General features: G+C 41.3%; 1 protein-coding gene across 25 annotated transcripts in view; it reads left to right on the top strand.

Moving 5' to 3' along the window:
- LOC100644981 (CUGBP Elav-like family member 4) overlaps positions 1-20,052 on the top strand; it is a 594,520-nt gene that overhangs the window by 534,306 nt on the left and 40,162 nt on the right. The gene's annotated exons all lie outside the window — the stretch shown is intronic.

The raw sequence follows: 20,052 nt of genomic DNA on the forward strand, positions 1-20,052 counted from the left end.
CGCGTAAACCAATGAGAAGACTTTTATAATCGGTATTTAAAGGTAGACAGAGTCTTGATCAAAGAATAAAAGGAAGTAAGAGACTTCTTTGTAATTTTATCGTTTCATCTTTTCATTACGCACGGTGAAATGAATTTCGTTATACGGCTGTGATGAGCCGCGGACCTTATATCTCGCAGCATCTCCAGGCAACCGTACCTAGCACTGAAAAGAAGATCCATCAGTAGAGAAGAATAAAATTGATGGTAAAGATAAGCCAAGTTCGTAAAGTTGGTGGTGAGGGGACAGTGCAACGAATAAACAGTTATCCGAAAGGAAGCAATTGCCTCGAAGGGGTATCTCACTCGCGCAATTTTGATATCGATGCACGACAGAGAAAAAAGGGTGATTCGAGCACGATGGTATTTGAAGATTTGCTGCTACTGCGATGTTTATACCTGCTGCAGTTGCGAGATGGAAAGAGCGAGATTCACGGATCGGTAAAGATTGCCTCTGAAATGATGAACTGCGAAGGAAAGGAAAGAGAAATCGGAGGAAACTCGGATGGTGCAGGAAAGGCAATAATTTCCGCTGGACGAGCCAGTGAAATTTAAATATTTTCGTATAAAAATGAAGGCCATGAGAAATGGGATGTCGGTCGAGTTTCTAGAAGGTTTAACAGCAAAGGAGAAGCAATCGAGCAAAACGATTAAAGCCAGGATATAAATAGCGAGGAGGAGATATAAGAAAAGAAGAAGTAAGAAAGGGAACAGGAGACGAAGCGACGGAACCAAGTACAAGTTACAAGAAGACGTAAAGGACGGGGATGGTTAAGCGGACAACCGGGCAAACAGGTGCGAGTGTAATTAAATTCCAGGTTGAAAGTAAATCTTACTTTCAACAGTTAATAAGATTTTGATTCGCAGTCGATGACGTAACGTAGCACCGATCGTCTTTGGAAGGAACCGAAAATTTGAAATGCGACGGGATCCTCGGTAGAAGAGATAAAGGCGCGGTACTTGAGGAAAGACCCTTGCGACGTTCCATGACACGCTGCGCTCCTTTGCTTTACGAAGACCGAATCTCCTGTTCTCCCGTCTCTCTCTCTCTCTCTCTCTCTCTCCGCCTTCATCAGTTTTCTCTGTCTCCGTCTTTGTCTCTGCCTCCCTCTCCTCCTTTCGTTCCTTAGACCCGTAGTATCGTAGTCTGCGTACCGTTACCTTCGAGTCTTTTGGAGTCTTTATCGAAAAACGGAACGACGTTGCTTCCGCTTTTCAAGCTCTTTAATTAAAATTACACGAACGCAAAACATCATTGCGTTTCTTCGGATTGATCGGTAGCCTGGAACATTTCGCCGGTCGCTTACAAGGATTGCTAGTAATTTCAATGTCGACGTTTATTTCGCGATAAAAGGATGTTAGAAAAGGAGACTCGATCCGTGAATAAAACTTCACAGCGAAATTGGTTTCATGGATTAATGAAACGGCGCGATAGACATCGATCGATACATTCTTTTCAATCGGAGTAATTAAGCGTTAGAGAATTCTGGAAAAATTCATTTCTCTCTCCCCCTTGCACCAAGCTGTTTGATAATTTATCGATATTTGATTGATTAAAGCCGAGGCGTAAACGTCGCCGAGATACAATTACGCGCGTCTAAAATAAGAAAAGAATCTTCTCGGATGCCTGATATATTTAACAGTTCGGAATAAACTTGCGTTAATGAATTTAATTGCTAACATCCTTAAACGTCTGTAGCCAAGTTTCGATGGGCTGGATACGGTTTCTAGAGCGAAAGGCACCGATCGCTTATTCCCTGCAACTCTACCATTACATCCCTCGTCCTGGTTCCGTCCTGACGGAAACTTTCCGAACACGCTTCATCACCGGTCGCTTGGGTTCGCTCGAGTTTCATAACTAGCTAATCCGTTACGTAATAGAGAGATCAGGAAGATCTCTCCTCTAGGACTTCATCTGTATATCGCTTTAGGTCTACCGCAACAGCCGGTAGAGATGACATATTGTATCGTAATCGTAAGCGAGCTTTATTTCAACTACATTCGACTAAAGTTCTATTTCTCTGCGGAGAATAATTCATCGCTAATTAAATCTATTTGTAAAAAAAAAATAGTCATCGAAATGGATCCCATTCGATTGAGAATGTAATGAACAGATTACATCGAGAGAATCAATTATTGTATTAATCGAATAAGCAAGAAAATATCTACGAGAGAATATAAAATTAGGAATTATAAGCGCTTAAGCGCAGCAAGTATCCTTCCGTTTCCTAGATTTTGTTAGACAACATCAGCCGAGAATTACAGTCTCCTCGAAAGTTATTGGCAGTCCTTTCTTTGTTTTCAAATAACTTCCCTTATCGGATGATACTACCTAGATTGGTAGTTCGAAAGGTAGCAAAAGACTTCTCGGTAACGAGGAGTTTAAGAAGGGAATTCGGTTCGACGACTTTATGGAAAGACACGACGATTGTCTTCGTCATCGTTCAGGCGGTCCGCATTCCACCAATGCCGCCATAGTAACGACAGACTCTTCGTCCAATTATTTTTCCCTCGCTTCGAAACATTTCAACACCACTTCAGCGAGCGAACTCGTTCTATTTTCTCGTTTCCGTGCCAACCTTTCCTCGCCTTGTTCCGTCTTCTCTCGATCCCTCTTTCTTCCTTTCGTTTCGTCTCTTTTCAATTCCTTTCGACTTCGTTTTTCGATGTACACAGGTCCCAACCGGGCCGTCCCCTCAACGCGGACCTCCACAGCTCGCATTATTTCAATTGTACGAGCAGCAATAATTCACCGCGCTAAGAAGATTATAAAATGTTTATGAATAATGGAACGAAATACTATTTGAAGCGGGTCCAAGGGTGCTTCTCTACACCCGGAGCGCGGGAGGGTTCTACGATGAGGTACTACCAACGCTAAAGCCAATAATGCTACGGAGCTACCTTTGAAAACGGGGAGGTGAACTCCTCTGTATCCGCGTATCCGCTTATTGTAGCACGCTATATCGTAAACGTTAAACGAATATTCGCGCAACAGAACAATTCCGTGTATTAACTTGTAATAACATTGCGTGCTTGTATTTTCAATTCCCCTCCCGTTTTGTTGGCAACCTTCACCAACCTGCTATTCATATCTGACCTCTCCACCGTCGACCGGTATTATATCATTTCTAAGTAGCTGTCATCGTCGGAAGACGCAAACAACGGGATTACACATTTCCTTCTTCTTCCTTTCAACTATTTCATTGTTTAATAACAATAATTCCGTTTGACGGAGATGCTTCTCTCCGATATCGTTTGATCAGGGCTTCTCGATTCTTCTCTATGACCACTTCGCGTACTTGAAATAAATGATTACTGAAAATCTTCGCGATGACTTCTTGCGAGTTTTCCAATCCATTTTTCTTTATAAAACGTCGAAATCGAGTATAACGTAAATACGTTGATTGGTTGCGTCTTCTCACGAATTTTCACGATCAATTTGCTTGCGAGGAAAGCGAAGAATGTTATTTCTTATTTTATAACCGGCCATCGATCGAAACGAAAACGGTTGTTTTTTCTCTCTTTTTTTCTTTTTTTTTTTTTTTTTTTTGCTTTTAACAAGCATGATGTGCCAGGCGGGAAAGCATTTTCAATAACTCTCGTTCGCGTTTGATCATGTGACGTCAACGGATTAGAATGGTCCCGTTAACGACATTACTGACAGGAAATATGACAAATCAATAATTTCCTCGATCTAGCATTTTATGAGGGAGTATTAAACGGGCGATAGTTATCGATGATTAATCGTTCTCCTGTCACCTGCACGGGTTCGTCCGTCTGTTGAATGTATCGTGTCTTAACACGCATAACCAATTTGGAATTTTCCCTTTAACGCAATCACCGATGAAACTATTGTATCACGTGTCTTAAAGTCGCTTCTTTTATTTTTTGAATCGTATAAAACTCACGACCTTCGAACAAATCTCTGGAAGCTAAATCATGAATCTATTTTTGGCTCAAAGCTGTCGAATCGGAAAGAAAACGCGAGATAGGGTGCTGGCTTGAAAAATCGCTTACATAAAAAGATGAAACGCAAACTGAATAATAACCATTATACCGAATAGAACGTCGTATTACGATTGCTATGACGATTAAGGGAATAAGCAAGAACGCACAGTAACGTCGATCGATCGATGTAAGTGCGTTTCGATATAAAAAGAAGCTCGTTGATGTAAAGACAGAGCTAGCGACGAAATTCATTCGCGCATTCAGTCGTAACTTTAATTCGGCAAATTGGTATAAGCATAACGCGACGGAAGAGCGAAAGACAGATACCTGGCGATATTTCAAATGCCACGAGAAGGACACTAAATCAAAATGATGCCGCGAAATCGCCGGAAATCCAGACGCGGTAGCTTGAATGCAGACACACGAGTCCAAACGGTAAATCACGGGCAGCCTCGTCGAGTGGCTGTCGGAGAGTCCTGGTGCCTGGCTCTCGTCGTACGAAGCATTTATTAATCGCTCAGTTCCTAAATCCCGTGGCGCAGCTGGGCTCGAAATGTCTGTACGTATTGCAAAGTAAAGCGCGTGAGAGGGGACGCCGGGTCCTCTGGGAGAGGATTAGGTCGGACATATTGAGAGCTTCCACCCGAAAGCACCCTCCTTCTCGAGTTCCAACCCCTGTTGGAAAGGAGAGTGCAAGCTGAACACCGTCCGAACTGCTTATACAAGGAAAATTGTGGCTTTGCTGGCGTAAACACGCTACTATGTCGGACACTTCGCATAATTGTAAACCATGTTTGTCCTGATAACGTTCTATTGCCGATACACCCTGTTTTCTATTTACCTCTGCACTCACATCGATTGTTTGATCGGATAATGCATTACTTGATATTACTTCCGTTTGTTCGTTATGAGTCACGATTACCGTGTACGATGTTAATTACTTCGATCGTATATTCTGTATACGATCGTTCCATCAAAGATAGATTTGTCATTGGTCCACTATGGATCTTTCTCGACAACTTAAAATTTTAAAGTCCTATTTGGCTATAATACATTGATATCGTTGCATAAAGATACCTTCACAGTTTCTTTCGCGTCTCTCCCGCTTCGTGCCACCATATCTATCTCAAACAAGTAAACCAATGACATTCGATAGTTGGGTAACTTTTAATCATGTCACCAACCTCCATCTAATAAATATTTCTTCTCGTCAAAAGTAAAATAACGTTGAGCTAATTGCCTTCACGAGTCTTTACGAGAGGCCGACGCTAACAATAACTCGTACGTTATACGCACAGCGCTCTGTTACTTAGATATTTAATCCGATAGTTTATTTCCGTCGTACGGTTCTCGCGATGTTCATACACATATTAAATCATATTCAAAGCCGAAATAAATATACACGCGGTATTTAATAACAGTCTCTTGCCAAGTTTAAATACTATTCGGTGATATGGAATTTATTTCACGATTTGTTTACTAAAACGAAGAAAAAAGAATATCCCGTCGCTGACAAACAAATTCATTCGTCGCTTAAATGAAACCTGTCAGTCGCTCGTATCGTTGATTAAATAAATTTCTGCTTATTACGTTATCAAATTTACGAGAAATTAAATCCCATATAAAACAGGATAAAAAGAGGCGGCCGGTAATTAAAATTGTCTTTGATTTAATCGCAAGTTTTTAATCACTTCACCGGTCCGTATAATTCCACTTGGTAATCCAGCATTAGCATTTCTAAAGTTACGACAAGTTTTTAAATGGAAAAGATATTTAAAATCCAAGCTGATTCGAACTGTTTGCAATTTCGATGAGATTTGTCAGCAGACGGTGCTTTACGATAACGCTTTTGATTTACCGTTCCCATGTCGGATGTCGTACCCGCTCGTGATAAATCAATAACGGTCCACTATGTTATTTCGTAAATTTATTCTTCCACCGAGTGGAACATCGTGATCATAGGTGTGTCACACGAGTTCCGTTTGGAAGGTAATGGAAACGAACGGCGAGAATTTCAAGAGGACTTGCTGAGTAAATGTCGCGTAAGCAATTCGCGTGACCAACGGATTTCTAACGGCAATACGTTTTGTTTTAATATCAGAAACCTTTCATTTAACGATTATCAAATAGCATCGTGTTTCGAGTCACGCGAAACGTGCGAAATCTGATAAAAATCCGAGCCACGTCATCGAACCGCTCCCGACGTTCGCAAAAACCTATTAAGATCGAATAGGGTTAAATCGGTGGACGATGGTCCAAATGATACCAAGCTTGTTTGGCACCCTTTCGCGTTTTCGCGTGCGTGGATAAAAATATCATATTAAAAGTTTTATGTACTCTTCTTTGCGGAAAACCGCGTGAAAGAATAAAACGATATAAATAATTCGTTATCTCAACTATTAATAACTCCATCTCGCACGCGGAATATATGAAAATTATGAATTCGTATAACACAAAAATCTAAATCCCGATTGATCAATTTTTTATCCTTGTTTATACGTATACATGAAATTGGATTAACATTTTGCAACGGAAATTAATACAAAACACATAATATTAATATTCCATATATTTTGTCGATAAATAAATGTTTTTAAAAACATTAAAACGTGCAATTTCTATATTTAAACAGTTATTTTTTATATAAAACACTGTGTGATGTATACCTTCGATTTTAATTTTGAACACCTTTTTATTGAAAAACAAACTACACGGTAAAAAGATGAAATATTGTTCTATTGTAAAGACTGTTCAGTACATAAAACTCGGAAAAATCGACGTTTTTCTTGTCAGTTGCGCTTAGTTTTATTTCTAAAAAAATTATTTTACTTTTTTAGATTACCCTGTATATCTCATTCGATAAAGTTGACACGTACAAATGTCATCGACTTCTTATTAACTAGAAAAAATATTTTTTAAGATGAAGATACATCTATAAAGTGTAATTTAGTTTCCTTAACGATAGAAATGGTTAATAGAGTGTGTGTCGCTACTTCATTTCATGATCATAATATATTTATTATAACCTTCAGCTACTATCGTTCGATCATACATGACCTATGACCAGTTTCAACTATGTTTTTAAGATAGTAAGCGTGATTTACTTGTACTTCCTTGACCTATAATATTTACAAAATAAATTATAATCGATAGTCACATTTTTTTGACAAAAATATCCTTTACTGTTTGTATAAAACGATGCTAGTTATACAATCATTTGTTAATCTTTATAATTTACAGTTATTTAAAACCTACTGATAAAGAAAGTTACCCAAACATGGAAATCAGCTTTGGAAACGTAATGTTTGCCAATTATAGTATTCGATCTCTTGAAAACTAAAACGAGCGTTACTCATTTGAAAAATTGAGTATCGAGCGAAAAACGGTGCCGAGGTTCTCCGTAAGCAGCTTTCAAAATTGATGTATATAACATTTATGTTACTACGGAAAAAACAAAGTAATGCCCTTCCCCAAAAATAACTTCTATGAAGATCGAGTTTTATAACTTCGAAGTATTACTTCTCAAATTTCATTTACCAGGCAGATCACTCCTCCCTTGTAAGTATGATACGGTGACCTACGGACGAGAATGTACATTTCCATTTAAAGTATTTCTCCTCTGTATCCAGTAGGTTTGGACGACATTGTTTCTAGTCAAGGACACATAATTTTCTCGTTTCAGGATTGCAGATCTTCTGCATGGCCGAGTCTAAAGGCAGAATTCTTTTGTTCGCGCAGCTAGCAGCGCGAGATGCTGCTACTAGCTACCAGTTTTAATGTTCTTACGTTGATACGATTCCACCATACGAGACCGTGGATGAAAGATGATCGGTGAATGACGAGGAAGGAGGTTGAATGGACACGTGGTCCGTTGGTCCAACGAATATATCTAACCTCGCGTCAAAAGTTTTGTCAATATTCGCGAGATTTTCGCTCGGTGTCGCTCGTAAGAGGGATCAACGGATGAAAAGGGAGACGGAGAAAAAGTTATAGGTACCCTAGTTCCCTTTCGCACGGCAGCTTTTGCCCGTCAACCGTAAATACACTATATTGCCCATAAACCTTTACAGTCGTGCATTACCCATCCCGATTCGATGCGCCCCTCCCAGCTCGTTCAGCTTTTCGTTCTGCGTTATCGAATAACCGACGTTGGTCGGCTTAACCAGAACGTTTTAAAGCATCGCTTCTTCCGCTTCTCCGATTTTTACTTCGTCTTCTCCCTTTCGCCGCATATCCCTTTTTATAAACATTCGATCTTTCGTTCGCAGCAAACTTATTTTATAATATAATTACAGATTTGTCGATTGTTCCCAAGTTTCATTTCAATATTCCCCAGCAATTAAAATAAAACTATGTAGTATGTACGAATAACTTAACCAAACGATTGAAATCAATCGGCAATCTTGCCGTGTACTGTTTATAGTCGCTACTGTTGCTAGTCGAATAGTGAAAACGTCAGAAATATCAGTCAATAGTAAAACATGGAAAAATGTTGCGAGGCGCAACACACTACAAGAACGTCGAAATTGTCGAATGGTTTTATAAAAATATTGCAATTGCGTGTATACTGTGGTAATATTTTTGTTGTACGTGTACCTACGATGCAAATTTTATTCGCAATATCGTAATAGTGTTGCATCAACTACCGGACTATCTAATTCGATATATTGCAATAACTTTTTTCAAAATTACTACTTCAACTGATCAACCTATAAGTAGGATAACCATGTTGTCCTACTTCCAAAGGAGCTTAAGCGCGTAGGATAATATTCAAAAACATGGGCAAACAGAATCGTAACGTCGAGTTCTTCCGACGATAGTAATAATATCATTTACAATGTAACTACGAGGCAGTGTGGTTGCGTGATAGTCTAACATCTCATTAAACCAGGAACGCCATTTTCGTTACATTTAGTACATAAATGTTACAAGCTTTCCGTTCAACGACGCACTGGAAATCCATTACTATTGTCGTATCCCTTTGTCCAGCCAGTGTGACCATCGGCGTTACAACAATGATCACGCGGTAATTGTAATCTAAAGTTTCGTGACATACGTCGTTTCATCAAAAAAAAGATCGGAACCTAACAACGATGAGCTGACCAACACAATGAATACCACAAGATTACTGCTTCGTTTATTTTTACTGTCCTCGCAACATTACACTCCGTTTCTATGGATATCCGAATAAAATTTCGGGATCTTTGAAATAGCCATTGTCGCGAAGAACGCAAAAATTTCGAGTGCAATCGAGCGTAGATAGATTCACTTTAACTGCGAAGCGATCAATTGTTGATTTTTTAACACGTTCTCTTTCCGTCTTTTTTAAATTTTATATTATATATACATTTATATTATTTATTTATTTATATATATACATCTCGTAGGCAGGTACTGCCATAAATTTCCATATGTAATTTTGCAAACGCTGTCATACTCGATCAAGGGTATGACGGCATTAAACGTTTCACATTCTTCCCCATTTCCTATCTTGAGCCGGCATTGAATTCTCCCGTTGTTATGCGAGCTGCCTTCGAGACTTTTACAAGATGACTAAGAAAACCCATAATGCACGACCCGCTGCTGATACTAGAAATTTAATAATCCATCTTGCATCTTTCGTAGAACGTGACGGTTGATGGATAGCGCATATACAACGGCAACCAATGTCATAATCGTAACAGGGAATTTTACGAAGAGTTTTACCACTCAAGACCTCCCTTCGTTTTCATGCTATTCTGCTCGTGGATGCCTCGTTATGACGGATTCACGACCCTGCAACAACGACTCCCTTAATGATGACGTGTCCCATGTTTATCGTATAATGGAAAAACTGCTGGCTTTTCACGCGATTAAAGCATCGTAACCGCTTGTACGAAACAGCCTCCGTAGTTTTCATTTTCGACATTCGTCGCGTTAAATGAAACGATGGGAAGTTACGATGCTTTTACGCCATTGGACGAAATTCACTTCTTATGCGTTTATAAAGAGGTATTAAGAGACATTTTCATTTTTCATAGCGCAAGCATTAATATACAGTGGTCCGTGATGCATCATGTTTTATAATTATTTCGTAAACGTTAAAAACTAAAACTGGAATTAAAAACGTACATCTAAATAAAAGCATAAAGGAAATCTAGGTAGCGAAAAAAATAAAAAGCCAGCCGAGTGATCGAATAATATGATCGCATTTCCATCACGTCTGTCGTTTAATTTCTCGTGGTAGAGTAAACGAACGTTCGCGAAACTGATTATTGCGTCCGATTACCTACAGTCAATACGCGTGTCGCATGGATATTCATAGTTCCGTTCGTATATTTTCATCCAGCAATCCGTGTGTAGAGCGTGTATACGATAACAGATTTTGTCACCAAAGGAAAATTCTTGTATGCGTCATCCGACCAAATATACCGCTCCAGTTTACAATCTTTGACGATCGAAGTTATCAGACTCATTCCTCACCCCTGACAAACTTAGATAACGTCATCCGGTCAGAAACGAAATTCTGTAACGTTCGCTATATCCTTCTTTGACACGACCGATCAATTATTTGCGACAGAATAAAATTTGCCACGCGTTAATAGGCCGTCAAATTCAAACCGAAGAGAAAGCACATTTCGTATGCACCCAGCGAAATACTAATGCAATCGCTTTCGAGATACGACCGTGTAATATCCATTGGCCTTGTGAAATCCGAGAGGCTTACGCAGGGAGAGAAACCTGGTCCATGGCGCGTAATTCGCGCGGTAAGGCAAGTTTCGCGGACAAACGCAATTGCCCGATTGTTCGGTCTGAACGTAAACGGCGAAGTTGCATTGGCGAGAAGCAACCGGTAATCGGGACCGCAACGTAGCGGGAAAATAGAGCGCAGCGAGCGTGGCAAAAGCGGCGGGCGGCGATGCGATCAAACAGACGGAATTACTAGGTACAAGTCGTAGGACGCGGATGATTGGATTGCTCCGCGAAAGAGGCGACAGAGAGAGGTTTTGGATAGAGCTGGTGGATAAAGAGAGTCAGAAGGGGCGGTGAGAGGCGGGGAGGGGGGGGGCGAATGGCAGGTAGAGCGACAAGCGACCAGCCGTCGTCAGGGTTTATATGCCCGCGCGTATATGCGTATGGCGTTTTCTATGCACGCGTGCACGTGTGTGTAGTGCACGTGCCCGCAGAAACGGTGGTGCTCGAGCGCGCGCGCGCACGCGTTTCGTAAATGCACGTTAATCCGCCTACCGAGTACATTTGCGGCGTTGGTACCGCCCATCGAACCGTCGAATTTTCGTTTCCTCTGTAAAGCTCTCTGTTTGCCGCTCGAACGGGAAAGCAGTCGGTGGATGCACACGCACGCGTACACGTAGAATAGCGCTCGTACACAGGGACACAGGTGCGGCAGAGAGTCGCCGCTGGCAAATCCTGCAAACGATTTTAGCTTTTACTTGAACCTTTTTTTTTTTGCACACCGAGGACGATGGATGTCGGACGCTCGCGGAGAGAGAGGAAAGGAATGAACGAAAAATGAATTTATAGTTTAAACTCCCTGGCTTAATCTTGGGACTGTTTAATTCGCGTTCTTCTACCGGCGATATTTACCGGTAAATGATTAAAACGCTAAATTCGTATTAACCATCCTTTGCCTCGCAACAACGTGGCGCGTTCGTGCTAATCGTGATTATAGTTCCGATTCGACGGAACCAGCTAGCGCTTGGAATAAAGTTTGGACTAGAACGAAAGTTGTACGCCATATCTTGTTATTCTTTGTCTCCTTTTTTAAATTATGTTCGTACTCGTAACCATGTCTTTGCGCACAGCAGTTGTTAATGTTATGACGCAACGCGTGCGTCACCAGCGTTACATATTCAGTGGACATAACGTATGCGTCATGCATCGTGCGTGGTGCGTTTAGACGTAAGCAAGTATTTATTAAACATTTGTACATACACTGAGCCACACATAGGAGGATGTAACGCGCGTGGATGTATAGTGGACGAAGCTCGATCCCATAAGCCTCAGGGGTGTCACAATAATTATAAAACTACGGGCAGCAATTGTTCGAACACCCTCGAATCGCGGGTCAGCCTCGAAACTGCTGCCCTGGAGGTTTGCAATTCACCCTCGATTTAAATCCACCCTCGGCTTCTCTCTTGATGCCGCACTCTCCTCCTCTGTTCCTCTCTCTTTCCATTCCGGCTCCATTTTTACCTGAAACTATATTTTTTTCTCTTTTCCTCGTCTCTCCATCCGTACCCTTGTGCCTTTCTCTTTGTTCATCGTGCCATCTCTCTTCGTCTTCCTCCCTTTCTCTCTCTCTTTTACGTGCGTTCTCGCTTGCGCACTTCGTGCGTGTTAGTCATCGTTTCATCTCGATTCGGTGCAATAGCGTCAAAGTCGACGCTTGTTACACGCGTTCCATCCATGCGTAGAGGCCCACGCCCAGTCGAAAGTCGAACAGAATCGACGAACCGGAGCGGAAAAAGTTTCAATGATTATATCTAAACTTTATTTCCCTGTGCGGCCAACTTCCCGGTTTTCAGCGGCTGCTCGCGCGAGTTACCTCGCTTCGTGTTTGATGCGGTGCCGAAAAACTCTTTCTTACTTGCGCGTTGTTTCGTCAGTGGTTCTTGACGACAAACGGTAAGTTTCGAGTAAATGTTCATCCAGCGACGACTAAAATGAGAACAACATCGTTAAGTTTCGCGAGAACTCGGGAAAGAGAGATCAGGAAATTCGTAAGATAGATAGTTTAATGCAAACTACTGGGACTAACGTCCGATTGCAGGCTGCTTTCGTGTCAGAGAGAGATGCACGTCGAGCATCGAATTATTTTTCCGTTATTTTCTGCTTCGGAAATGAATTTAACGGGTTATGCTGGCGATATTTCTCAAGCTGACCTTATCCAGGATCTTAGGTTGGAAAGAGGATATTAAAGGTCGCGGTGGCTCGTAAAGCTTGGAAAATGAGGCGTGGAGGGGTTTGCGGACGGAATTGCCGGGCCACGGTTGGCACACACTGAAAATCCAACGACCGTGATTGCACGGTAATTCTATTAGGCGGTCGTGCGTTTTACGTGTTCCAGGGCGCGCAGGAAATTGTGTTTTTAATTCTGCCTGCTAAATCAGCCGGAGCTAAACAAGTATTAACATTTCTGTGCGGCCAGTTACGGGCGCGCGGCGGCGGTGCGCGCTGCTCCAAGGTGCAGGGAAAAAAAGGAACGAAAAGCGATAACCAGTGGGGAACGTAAGGGAAAACTCTGGAGCGTAGACAAAGCCGAAACGAGGCAATCTGGTGCGCCTGTGCGCGAGGATTCGGACCTGTGTTTCTCCTGTCTGCCGCGTCTCTGTGTAAGTAAGTACATATACACGCGTGTACACGCGCTCGTCGCTGGCTGCTTGCGAAAGTCAAAACGTAATACGATTAACGGACATTAAATTGAAATACCCCTTGTGGGAATTCGCGGCTTCTCGCGTCGGCGATTTGCCGTGATGTTTTCTGCCGTTCTGCTTTTTTCATTCGGCGTCTGCCACTCCGGTTCTCCGGCATCGCGGCCCTCTTTGTCTCTCCTGTCTACGCGTACACCTACCTATCTACCTGGATGTTACGAGGGAAAAATCGCATTTTCTCTGTGACATTGTCGAAAGGGCAGACTTCGTGTTGGGGAGACAGGTTGGAACGTTGGTAACGTTGGTGAATTTGATTTGTCTGTCGGGCGAATAGACGCTCACGCCGCACCGTAATATCGAGCGACATACGCGTTCAAGATATTTAAATAAAACAACGCACGCTGTAAACGCAGGGTAAAAGTCGAAGGGGGAATAAAAGGGTCGAAGTCGTGGGTAACGATAGCAAAGAACATCGATTCGAGGGAATATCGAGATCGATCGTACAAAAGACATGCTCTGTGAACTAAGGGTATTATAAAAGTTAATTGAGATAGACGGTTATGCTACGAAAATGGTGAAGTTTGTAGCTGCAAAAAGACGGTGAATAGTTTTCACCGGTGAAAATGTATTTGTCTGAATGTGTTTCGAAAAGCTATGTTCGTGATAAAAACTAAAGGAAATGGAATGTTTGCCTTGCATTTCAGTTAATATCGCGAAATAAAATATTCCACTTTTTCTCCATGTCAACAGGAGGAAAGCGAAATATCGTTAAAACATCCAAATATTTTATTTCATACGTACGCTACCGTCTATTAATCCTGCTGGAGGGTCGACGATTTTATCCAAATATTGGACTTGAACCGGTAATCCGTTTAATGGATATTTGGCTGGTAAAACGTAGGTCGTATAGGATATTAACGTCGAAATGCAAAGCAATAAACGGACCTTCTGAGTAAAGATTAAATCGGAATACCATTGATATACACGGGATTCACGATTTCAAACGTGAATATTAAATCGACAGGTACATACATGTGTCGTCCATGATGCTTATTCATATATCTATTCGAAGACCAGTCGCTTCGTTTCTCGTTTTTTTGTTGAAAATTGTCTTGTCCTTGACATAATAAGTCCTATCAATTGGCGATATACGAATAACAACGAACGATCTTACGAAACAGGAGGCGAATGTCATATTCTTCCGTCAACCAACGCTCTACTTGCACAGTTCCGTGTTAACAGATTTATTCTTTATTGAAATTATTCGCTTTCGGTCGATCGCGATCATGGTTACTTGGCATTATAAACGAAACACTCTACCCAGGAAGGGTAAAAGGCGGGTGAGATGGGACACTACGTGACACGGACACGAATCGCGACATTAATACTAAGCGCTCCTTTATTTTCTTTTACGTTCCGACCAGGACGCGACGACCGCCTCGACGAATTTTAACGAGAACCTCGTCTCCGTCCTTGTGAAAATTTCTATCCTCCTTCGCGCACCGTTTCCTCCCAATATTATCGCGTTCAGCCTTTCTCTTACTTCGTTCCTCTACTTTTGTCCTGTGATTTTACAGCTTGCGCTTCCCCGTACGTCTCGCTACACGATTTACACTCCGTCGATGGAGAATTTTATGAGAGCTTCGTGTCCTCTCTATATTCGAATCGTACCGCTACTCGCCACTCCTCGAATTGATCACGTTTTTTGCATAGACCATCCTATCGCGTGGGATACTGGGCAGAGGCACGACCAACGTTAACCACTGGCTCTTGAAGTCTGTCGTTAACGTCCAGTCGAAATAACCCTTATTAGCATATACGTATCGCGAAATAAATTACGCGAAAGGAAATAATGTAAGCTACTGTTTAAAAGTATCTAGACATTTGGTCCTTATTTTTGATAATCTGTATTTCTAATGAAAATAAAAAAAAAACACGCTATGCTTGTAGATTACAAAACAGATTATGTATAAAATGTCTGGAAAATAATTGGCGCGTTACAATTAGATAAATAGAGGAGAAATAGATTTCTTATTATTAAATTTCAGTATGGGAAAAGCTTATCTTCGAGAAAAGAAATACGCATGCCACTGTAGGGCTGGCTACCGTGGCTTCGCAGCTTGTAGTAATTCTGTTCGATCCGCTCTCTACCCTGATATACGAAGGAACGCCATTTTTCGGGGGCAATGGCACGTTCCCCGCTGATGAAACTATAGGGCGAGGACACTATGGGGACGAAGGATCACCGAAAGGAAAATCGATGTAGCGAATGAGCTTTCAACGTAGCAGCTTGCCACACTATCGCTACGTTGGGGTAACTTGTATTAGCGAGAATTCTGTGCCACGTAAGCACGAATGGGGTGCCGAGAAAACGTGAATCATACCTAAAATGTGTACCGGATACCGCTTCATTATTCCACAAAATATTTCGGCTCGGTTTCCTTAATGAGCCAAATCTTCATTTCAAAAATAATAAGAAGAATTTCAATATTTTACGTAGATATCTTTTGTTATCCTATATGAAACTAGGTGTTTATTTAAAATCATACGAGTAACGAAAAGCACGTCCGACGTTCGATCAATATCCAGCGATATCTTCCAGTCGATTGAACGAATATCGAAAGTTATCTGAATGTCGATTTGCACTCAAACCATTATTTCCTACGCAACTAATTCGTTTTAAGTGTCTATAGTAGCAACAAACGACCTTGGTAAATCAAATCCGCGATAAAACTGTTAAAAGGATTCGAAGTTGTATATTTTTCGTGATTCCATCATTTTTCTATCGACCTAGGAAAACGGAAGCGCCATTCGATAGAAACGGATTAACAAATGTCAACATTTAAAAAATAGACTTTAATAGGGGACGGACGGTGGTTCTCTTTTAATGTATTTACAGAAGGAATGAGTCGGTCGAAGGGAAAGAAAGCCACCGTCTTTTCCACATCCGTTTGTAAGGGCGCGACTGTAAAATGCGAGGGTGTTCGACCCTCCTCTCTTTGGAGCTAACCCTAAATGGCAGCTCGCCAAGTGTGCTAACACCCTCTTCTGCACATGCAGGCGCCCTCTTCTGTCCTCCTCTCGCTCTCGCCCCTTCTCTACCCTCTCTCATTCTCTCCTCTCTCTTCGCCACCACCCACCCTTTAACGACACGCACGCCAGGTCCCATTCAATGCGCCGGCTACACGCACTGCACACGCGGCTTTGCACACAATGCTCGCAAACACTATGCATTCGTAAACATGCGTAAACAACAACGGCGGTTTCACACCTAAGGTACAAACCGCCCTGAAACTGCACGGTCGGTTGCAGCGCGTAGGATGCTATTACGGATTGCAGTTCACTTTTAGATTAAACTCGCCTAACTTCCTATTCGCTATTCCTCGATTCGATTTAGTTAAACGCGGAATCAGTTAAATCCGACTCGTTTTATAAGGTTAGATTAAGCATTGTTCGCTGTATCGTAATAGCAAATTTTCTAATTTTATCTCAGTCAAATTTTTCTATTTCATCGTAGATTCACGGATTCGTACGTTCATAAATACTAACGTTTCTTTAATCGTTATATCAAATGAAAAGTCAGTTCGTTGTTATCTCGCACTTTTGTTGCGACTTTTTAGTAAACCATTTGAGTCCGCGTATATCTTTACTCATACGATACACCAGGCATCGTTTTGCGCAAAAAGTTCCCACCCTCAGCCGCCCTTTCTATAAACATTTGATCCCTGTGTCACGTTCCGCTCATTTTATTGCTATTTTTCATTTACGCGTATACACGCGTGCCGTCGTTGAGTTATAGGAGAGATAAAAACCGAAATGTTATTTATGAAATAGGAAATCCCGGCCAGATGACATTTCGCGATGCGTTTGAATGCGACCCGAAGGAAGCAGTATACAAAGAGGCAGGGGACATCGTCTAGTCTTGCTATGTTCGATTCATAGGCTCATACCGCCGCGGGTCGGCGTATCGATAGCAGCGTGTAGTACATGTCGCTTATAGATTCGTCGAGATGCCCCTGGCGATCGAGAGTCAATAGAAGTACGCAACAAACAAGAGGCTGTGCATCAGTTGGATTAGATTGGATAAAGTTGACGATATCGTTCGAGTTGAAAACTATAGCGTGCGTATAACAGTTTGGTTTGTTTCAACCGCGACTCTTTGATAAGACAGTCTCTTTGACGAAGATGCACGATTGTATATACCGGCGTAGTTCGCGCTTCGCTGAAAAAATAAATAGGAAAATCTTTTCTTTTTCCGCCGATCTTGTGGTATAATAAAAGAGTTGTTCGCACAAGCTGTCATTGCAATAGCCGTAGTTGAAACGAATATTGGCTCGCGTTGTAAACACGAGCGTCCGGATATTTTTCGAACTTCCGAAGGATGTGTAATCTAGCTAGAACTAATATCTGTACGAATAAAAGTTTACAAAGGCAAATTTAATATTTTTGTAGAATCATAAACGATTGTCGGCGCAAATAAACACGAGCACGTATTGGTACGATGGAAAAAGGAGAATGCAATTTTTTAATTGGTTCTCGAATAAAGCCTTGATCTCTTGGCTACAGGGTTACAAAGTTAGTCGGGCAGTGATTTCGAAGTTCTCGCGCTATCTGAAGTCGAGCTTCTTCTTTTTAGTTCACGATATTCTCAGCCACGATCTCGTCCCGTTCGGATTAAGAAACTCTATCGAAGACGTGATTAAAGATTAGGTATCCTGTCGACTCTTGGCATGAGTCATGGTTTTTACTTCGATCGATTAAAACTTGAAGTTTATTAGAATCTTATTAAACTGCCAATTCCCCTATCTTTCGATAAAATATTTCACCGTTTGTCTCGTGTATGATGTTTGCGGTTCTAGTTACAATAATAGTAATACAATATCAGAAGTAAAATATCGTCTAAATATTTGCCAATGGTTTATGCAGAGTTTTTTTGTTTCTCCTCTCATCGATGAATTATGTTTCAACAAAGTCCTCCTATCGAGAAATTCTCGATTCCAGTTGAAGTAGAAATGCTTTCATAGTGCGTACGCGCAGTGAACGAGAGCCCGTCAGTCCTTACTGACCATTCAGCACTATAAAGGGAGCTTAAATATTGATTCGGTTGGCAATTATGAGTGGTTTTTCACTGGGTCTCCACAGGCATACCCGTCGGTCCTGTTCTCCGGGTCTGCTTAATTACGGGATGTTTGCGTTTCTCAAAATTAAACTCCTGCTGGTCAGGACAGCGCATCGCGATAGCCCTCGGGCTACTCTAAACAAATTTACATCAAACCGGAGAACGTGCCACAATAACCGATCATAATCCTTCACCGGATTTCGCTTCTATTTCTTCATACTCGGTCCCTATCGAATATGCAGCGTTTCAAGAATCTCAAAAGGCTACCGTGCTTTGAAATTATTAAACAATTACAGTTTTATCGTAAATTTTATATTCAAATGACGAAAAACTGTAGACAGCGATAAATGTAATAAATATTTATGCTACAAATAAACGTTAATTTATTTTTTCAGTCAGTCGAGAAATTTGTTCCATCCATTACGAGAGAAAGTATTTTCATATTTGTGTCAGCGTTGAAGCAATATGGTCGTGATGGGAAGCAGATTGGAATAAAAGGGGACGAAAACAAGTTCTTCCAAGATCCCACGCGGTTTACTTTTGTGGCAGTAAATTAACGGTTCACGGTGAGACTTCTCTTGGGACCCCTTCATGGCGTCTCGTCCAGTTACACAGCCCTTGCTACGCTTCCGTCGAAATTAGTGAAAGTCGAAGGGAAACGGCAATTCTCCGTAGAAGAAACAGCGAATCGCGTTCCTTCCTTTTTTCTTTTCTTTTATTTGTCACAAATTCAGTCGTTAAATAATCGGAAAGGATCGCTTAATTATGTTTCTTGGAAAAATCTTGATTTTATTTATATCTTTACACGTTAAGTTTCTACGGAATGATACTTTTATTTTTAATCAACAACGTAGATATTTGACAAAATCGTATAAAATGACTTTGTTCTTCATTGAGTGTAAATAATTCAAAATTTTTACGTAAATCCTTTCTGTTCTCACACACTGGAACAATTCTAATCCATAAAAAAAAATTGTTTCAAAGCTATAAGCCCGATCGGATAACGATCAAAAGAGTCCCAAAGCTCTTAAATGCAGAAATACAACATGCATGATTCCATTGTAACTTTAATCTGTATATCACGCAATCGATCTTTTTTCTTTTTACTCCGTTGATGTAGAAAAATCTAAAAAGCTGCGTTTACAAATATTCGTTCCGATTAGTAGAGTTCGAACGATTTATGGGAAGCATGGAGTAGCTATTAAATATGGCTGTTAAATTGCTCGGAGTTGATAGAAAATTACGTAATTTGCGAATGGAGGAGTGTATACTTTTCGGGAGAAAAGTCTAATGGAAAAGAAGGCACAAAGCGTTCGTGAAAGTAAGTTGCGAGCTTCCTAACTGTCGTGTCGGCGTTTTAACAATTATGGCAGACTGTTCCTGCCGACGCACGACGTCCACGTTCCGCAAATGATTCGCAAAGAAAGAACGAAAATAAGAAATGGCAGGAGGCGAGGAAAATGAAAGGTGACGAGCTACGTGCTTCGGTATCAAGCAGCCGCGAGCTGCTTCCGCGAAGTTTAATTAAATAACTAGGTGACGTCGTGGGCGACGAGGGTGCATTCGCACCACGAAG

The sequence above is a fragment of the Bombus terrestris genome, chromosome 15, assembly GCF_910591885.1.
Source record: "Bombus terrestris chromosome 15, iyBomTerr1.2, whole genome shotgun sequence".
NCBI classification, from domain to species: Eukaryota; Metazoa; Arthropoda; class Insecta; order Hymenoptera; family Apidae; genus Bombus; species Bombus terrestris.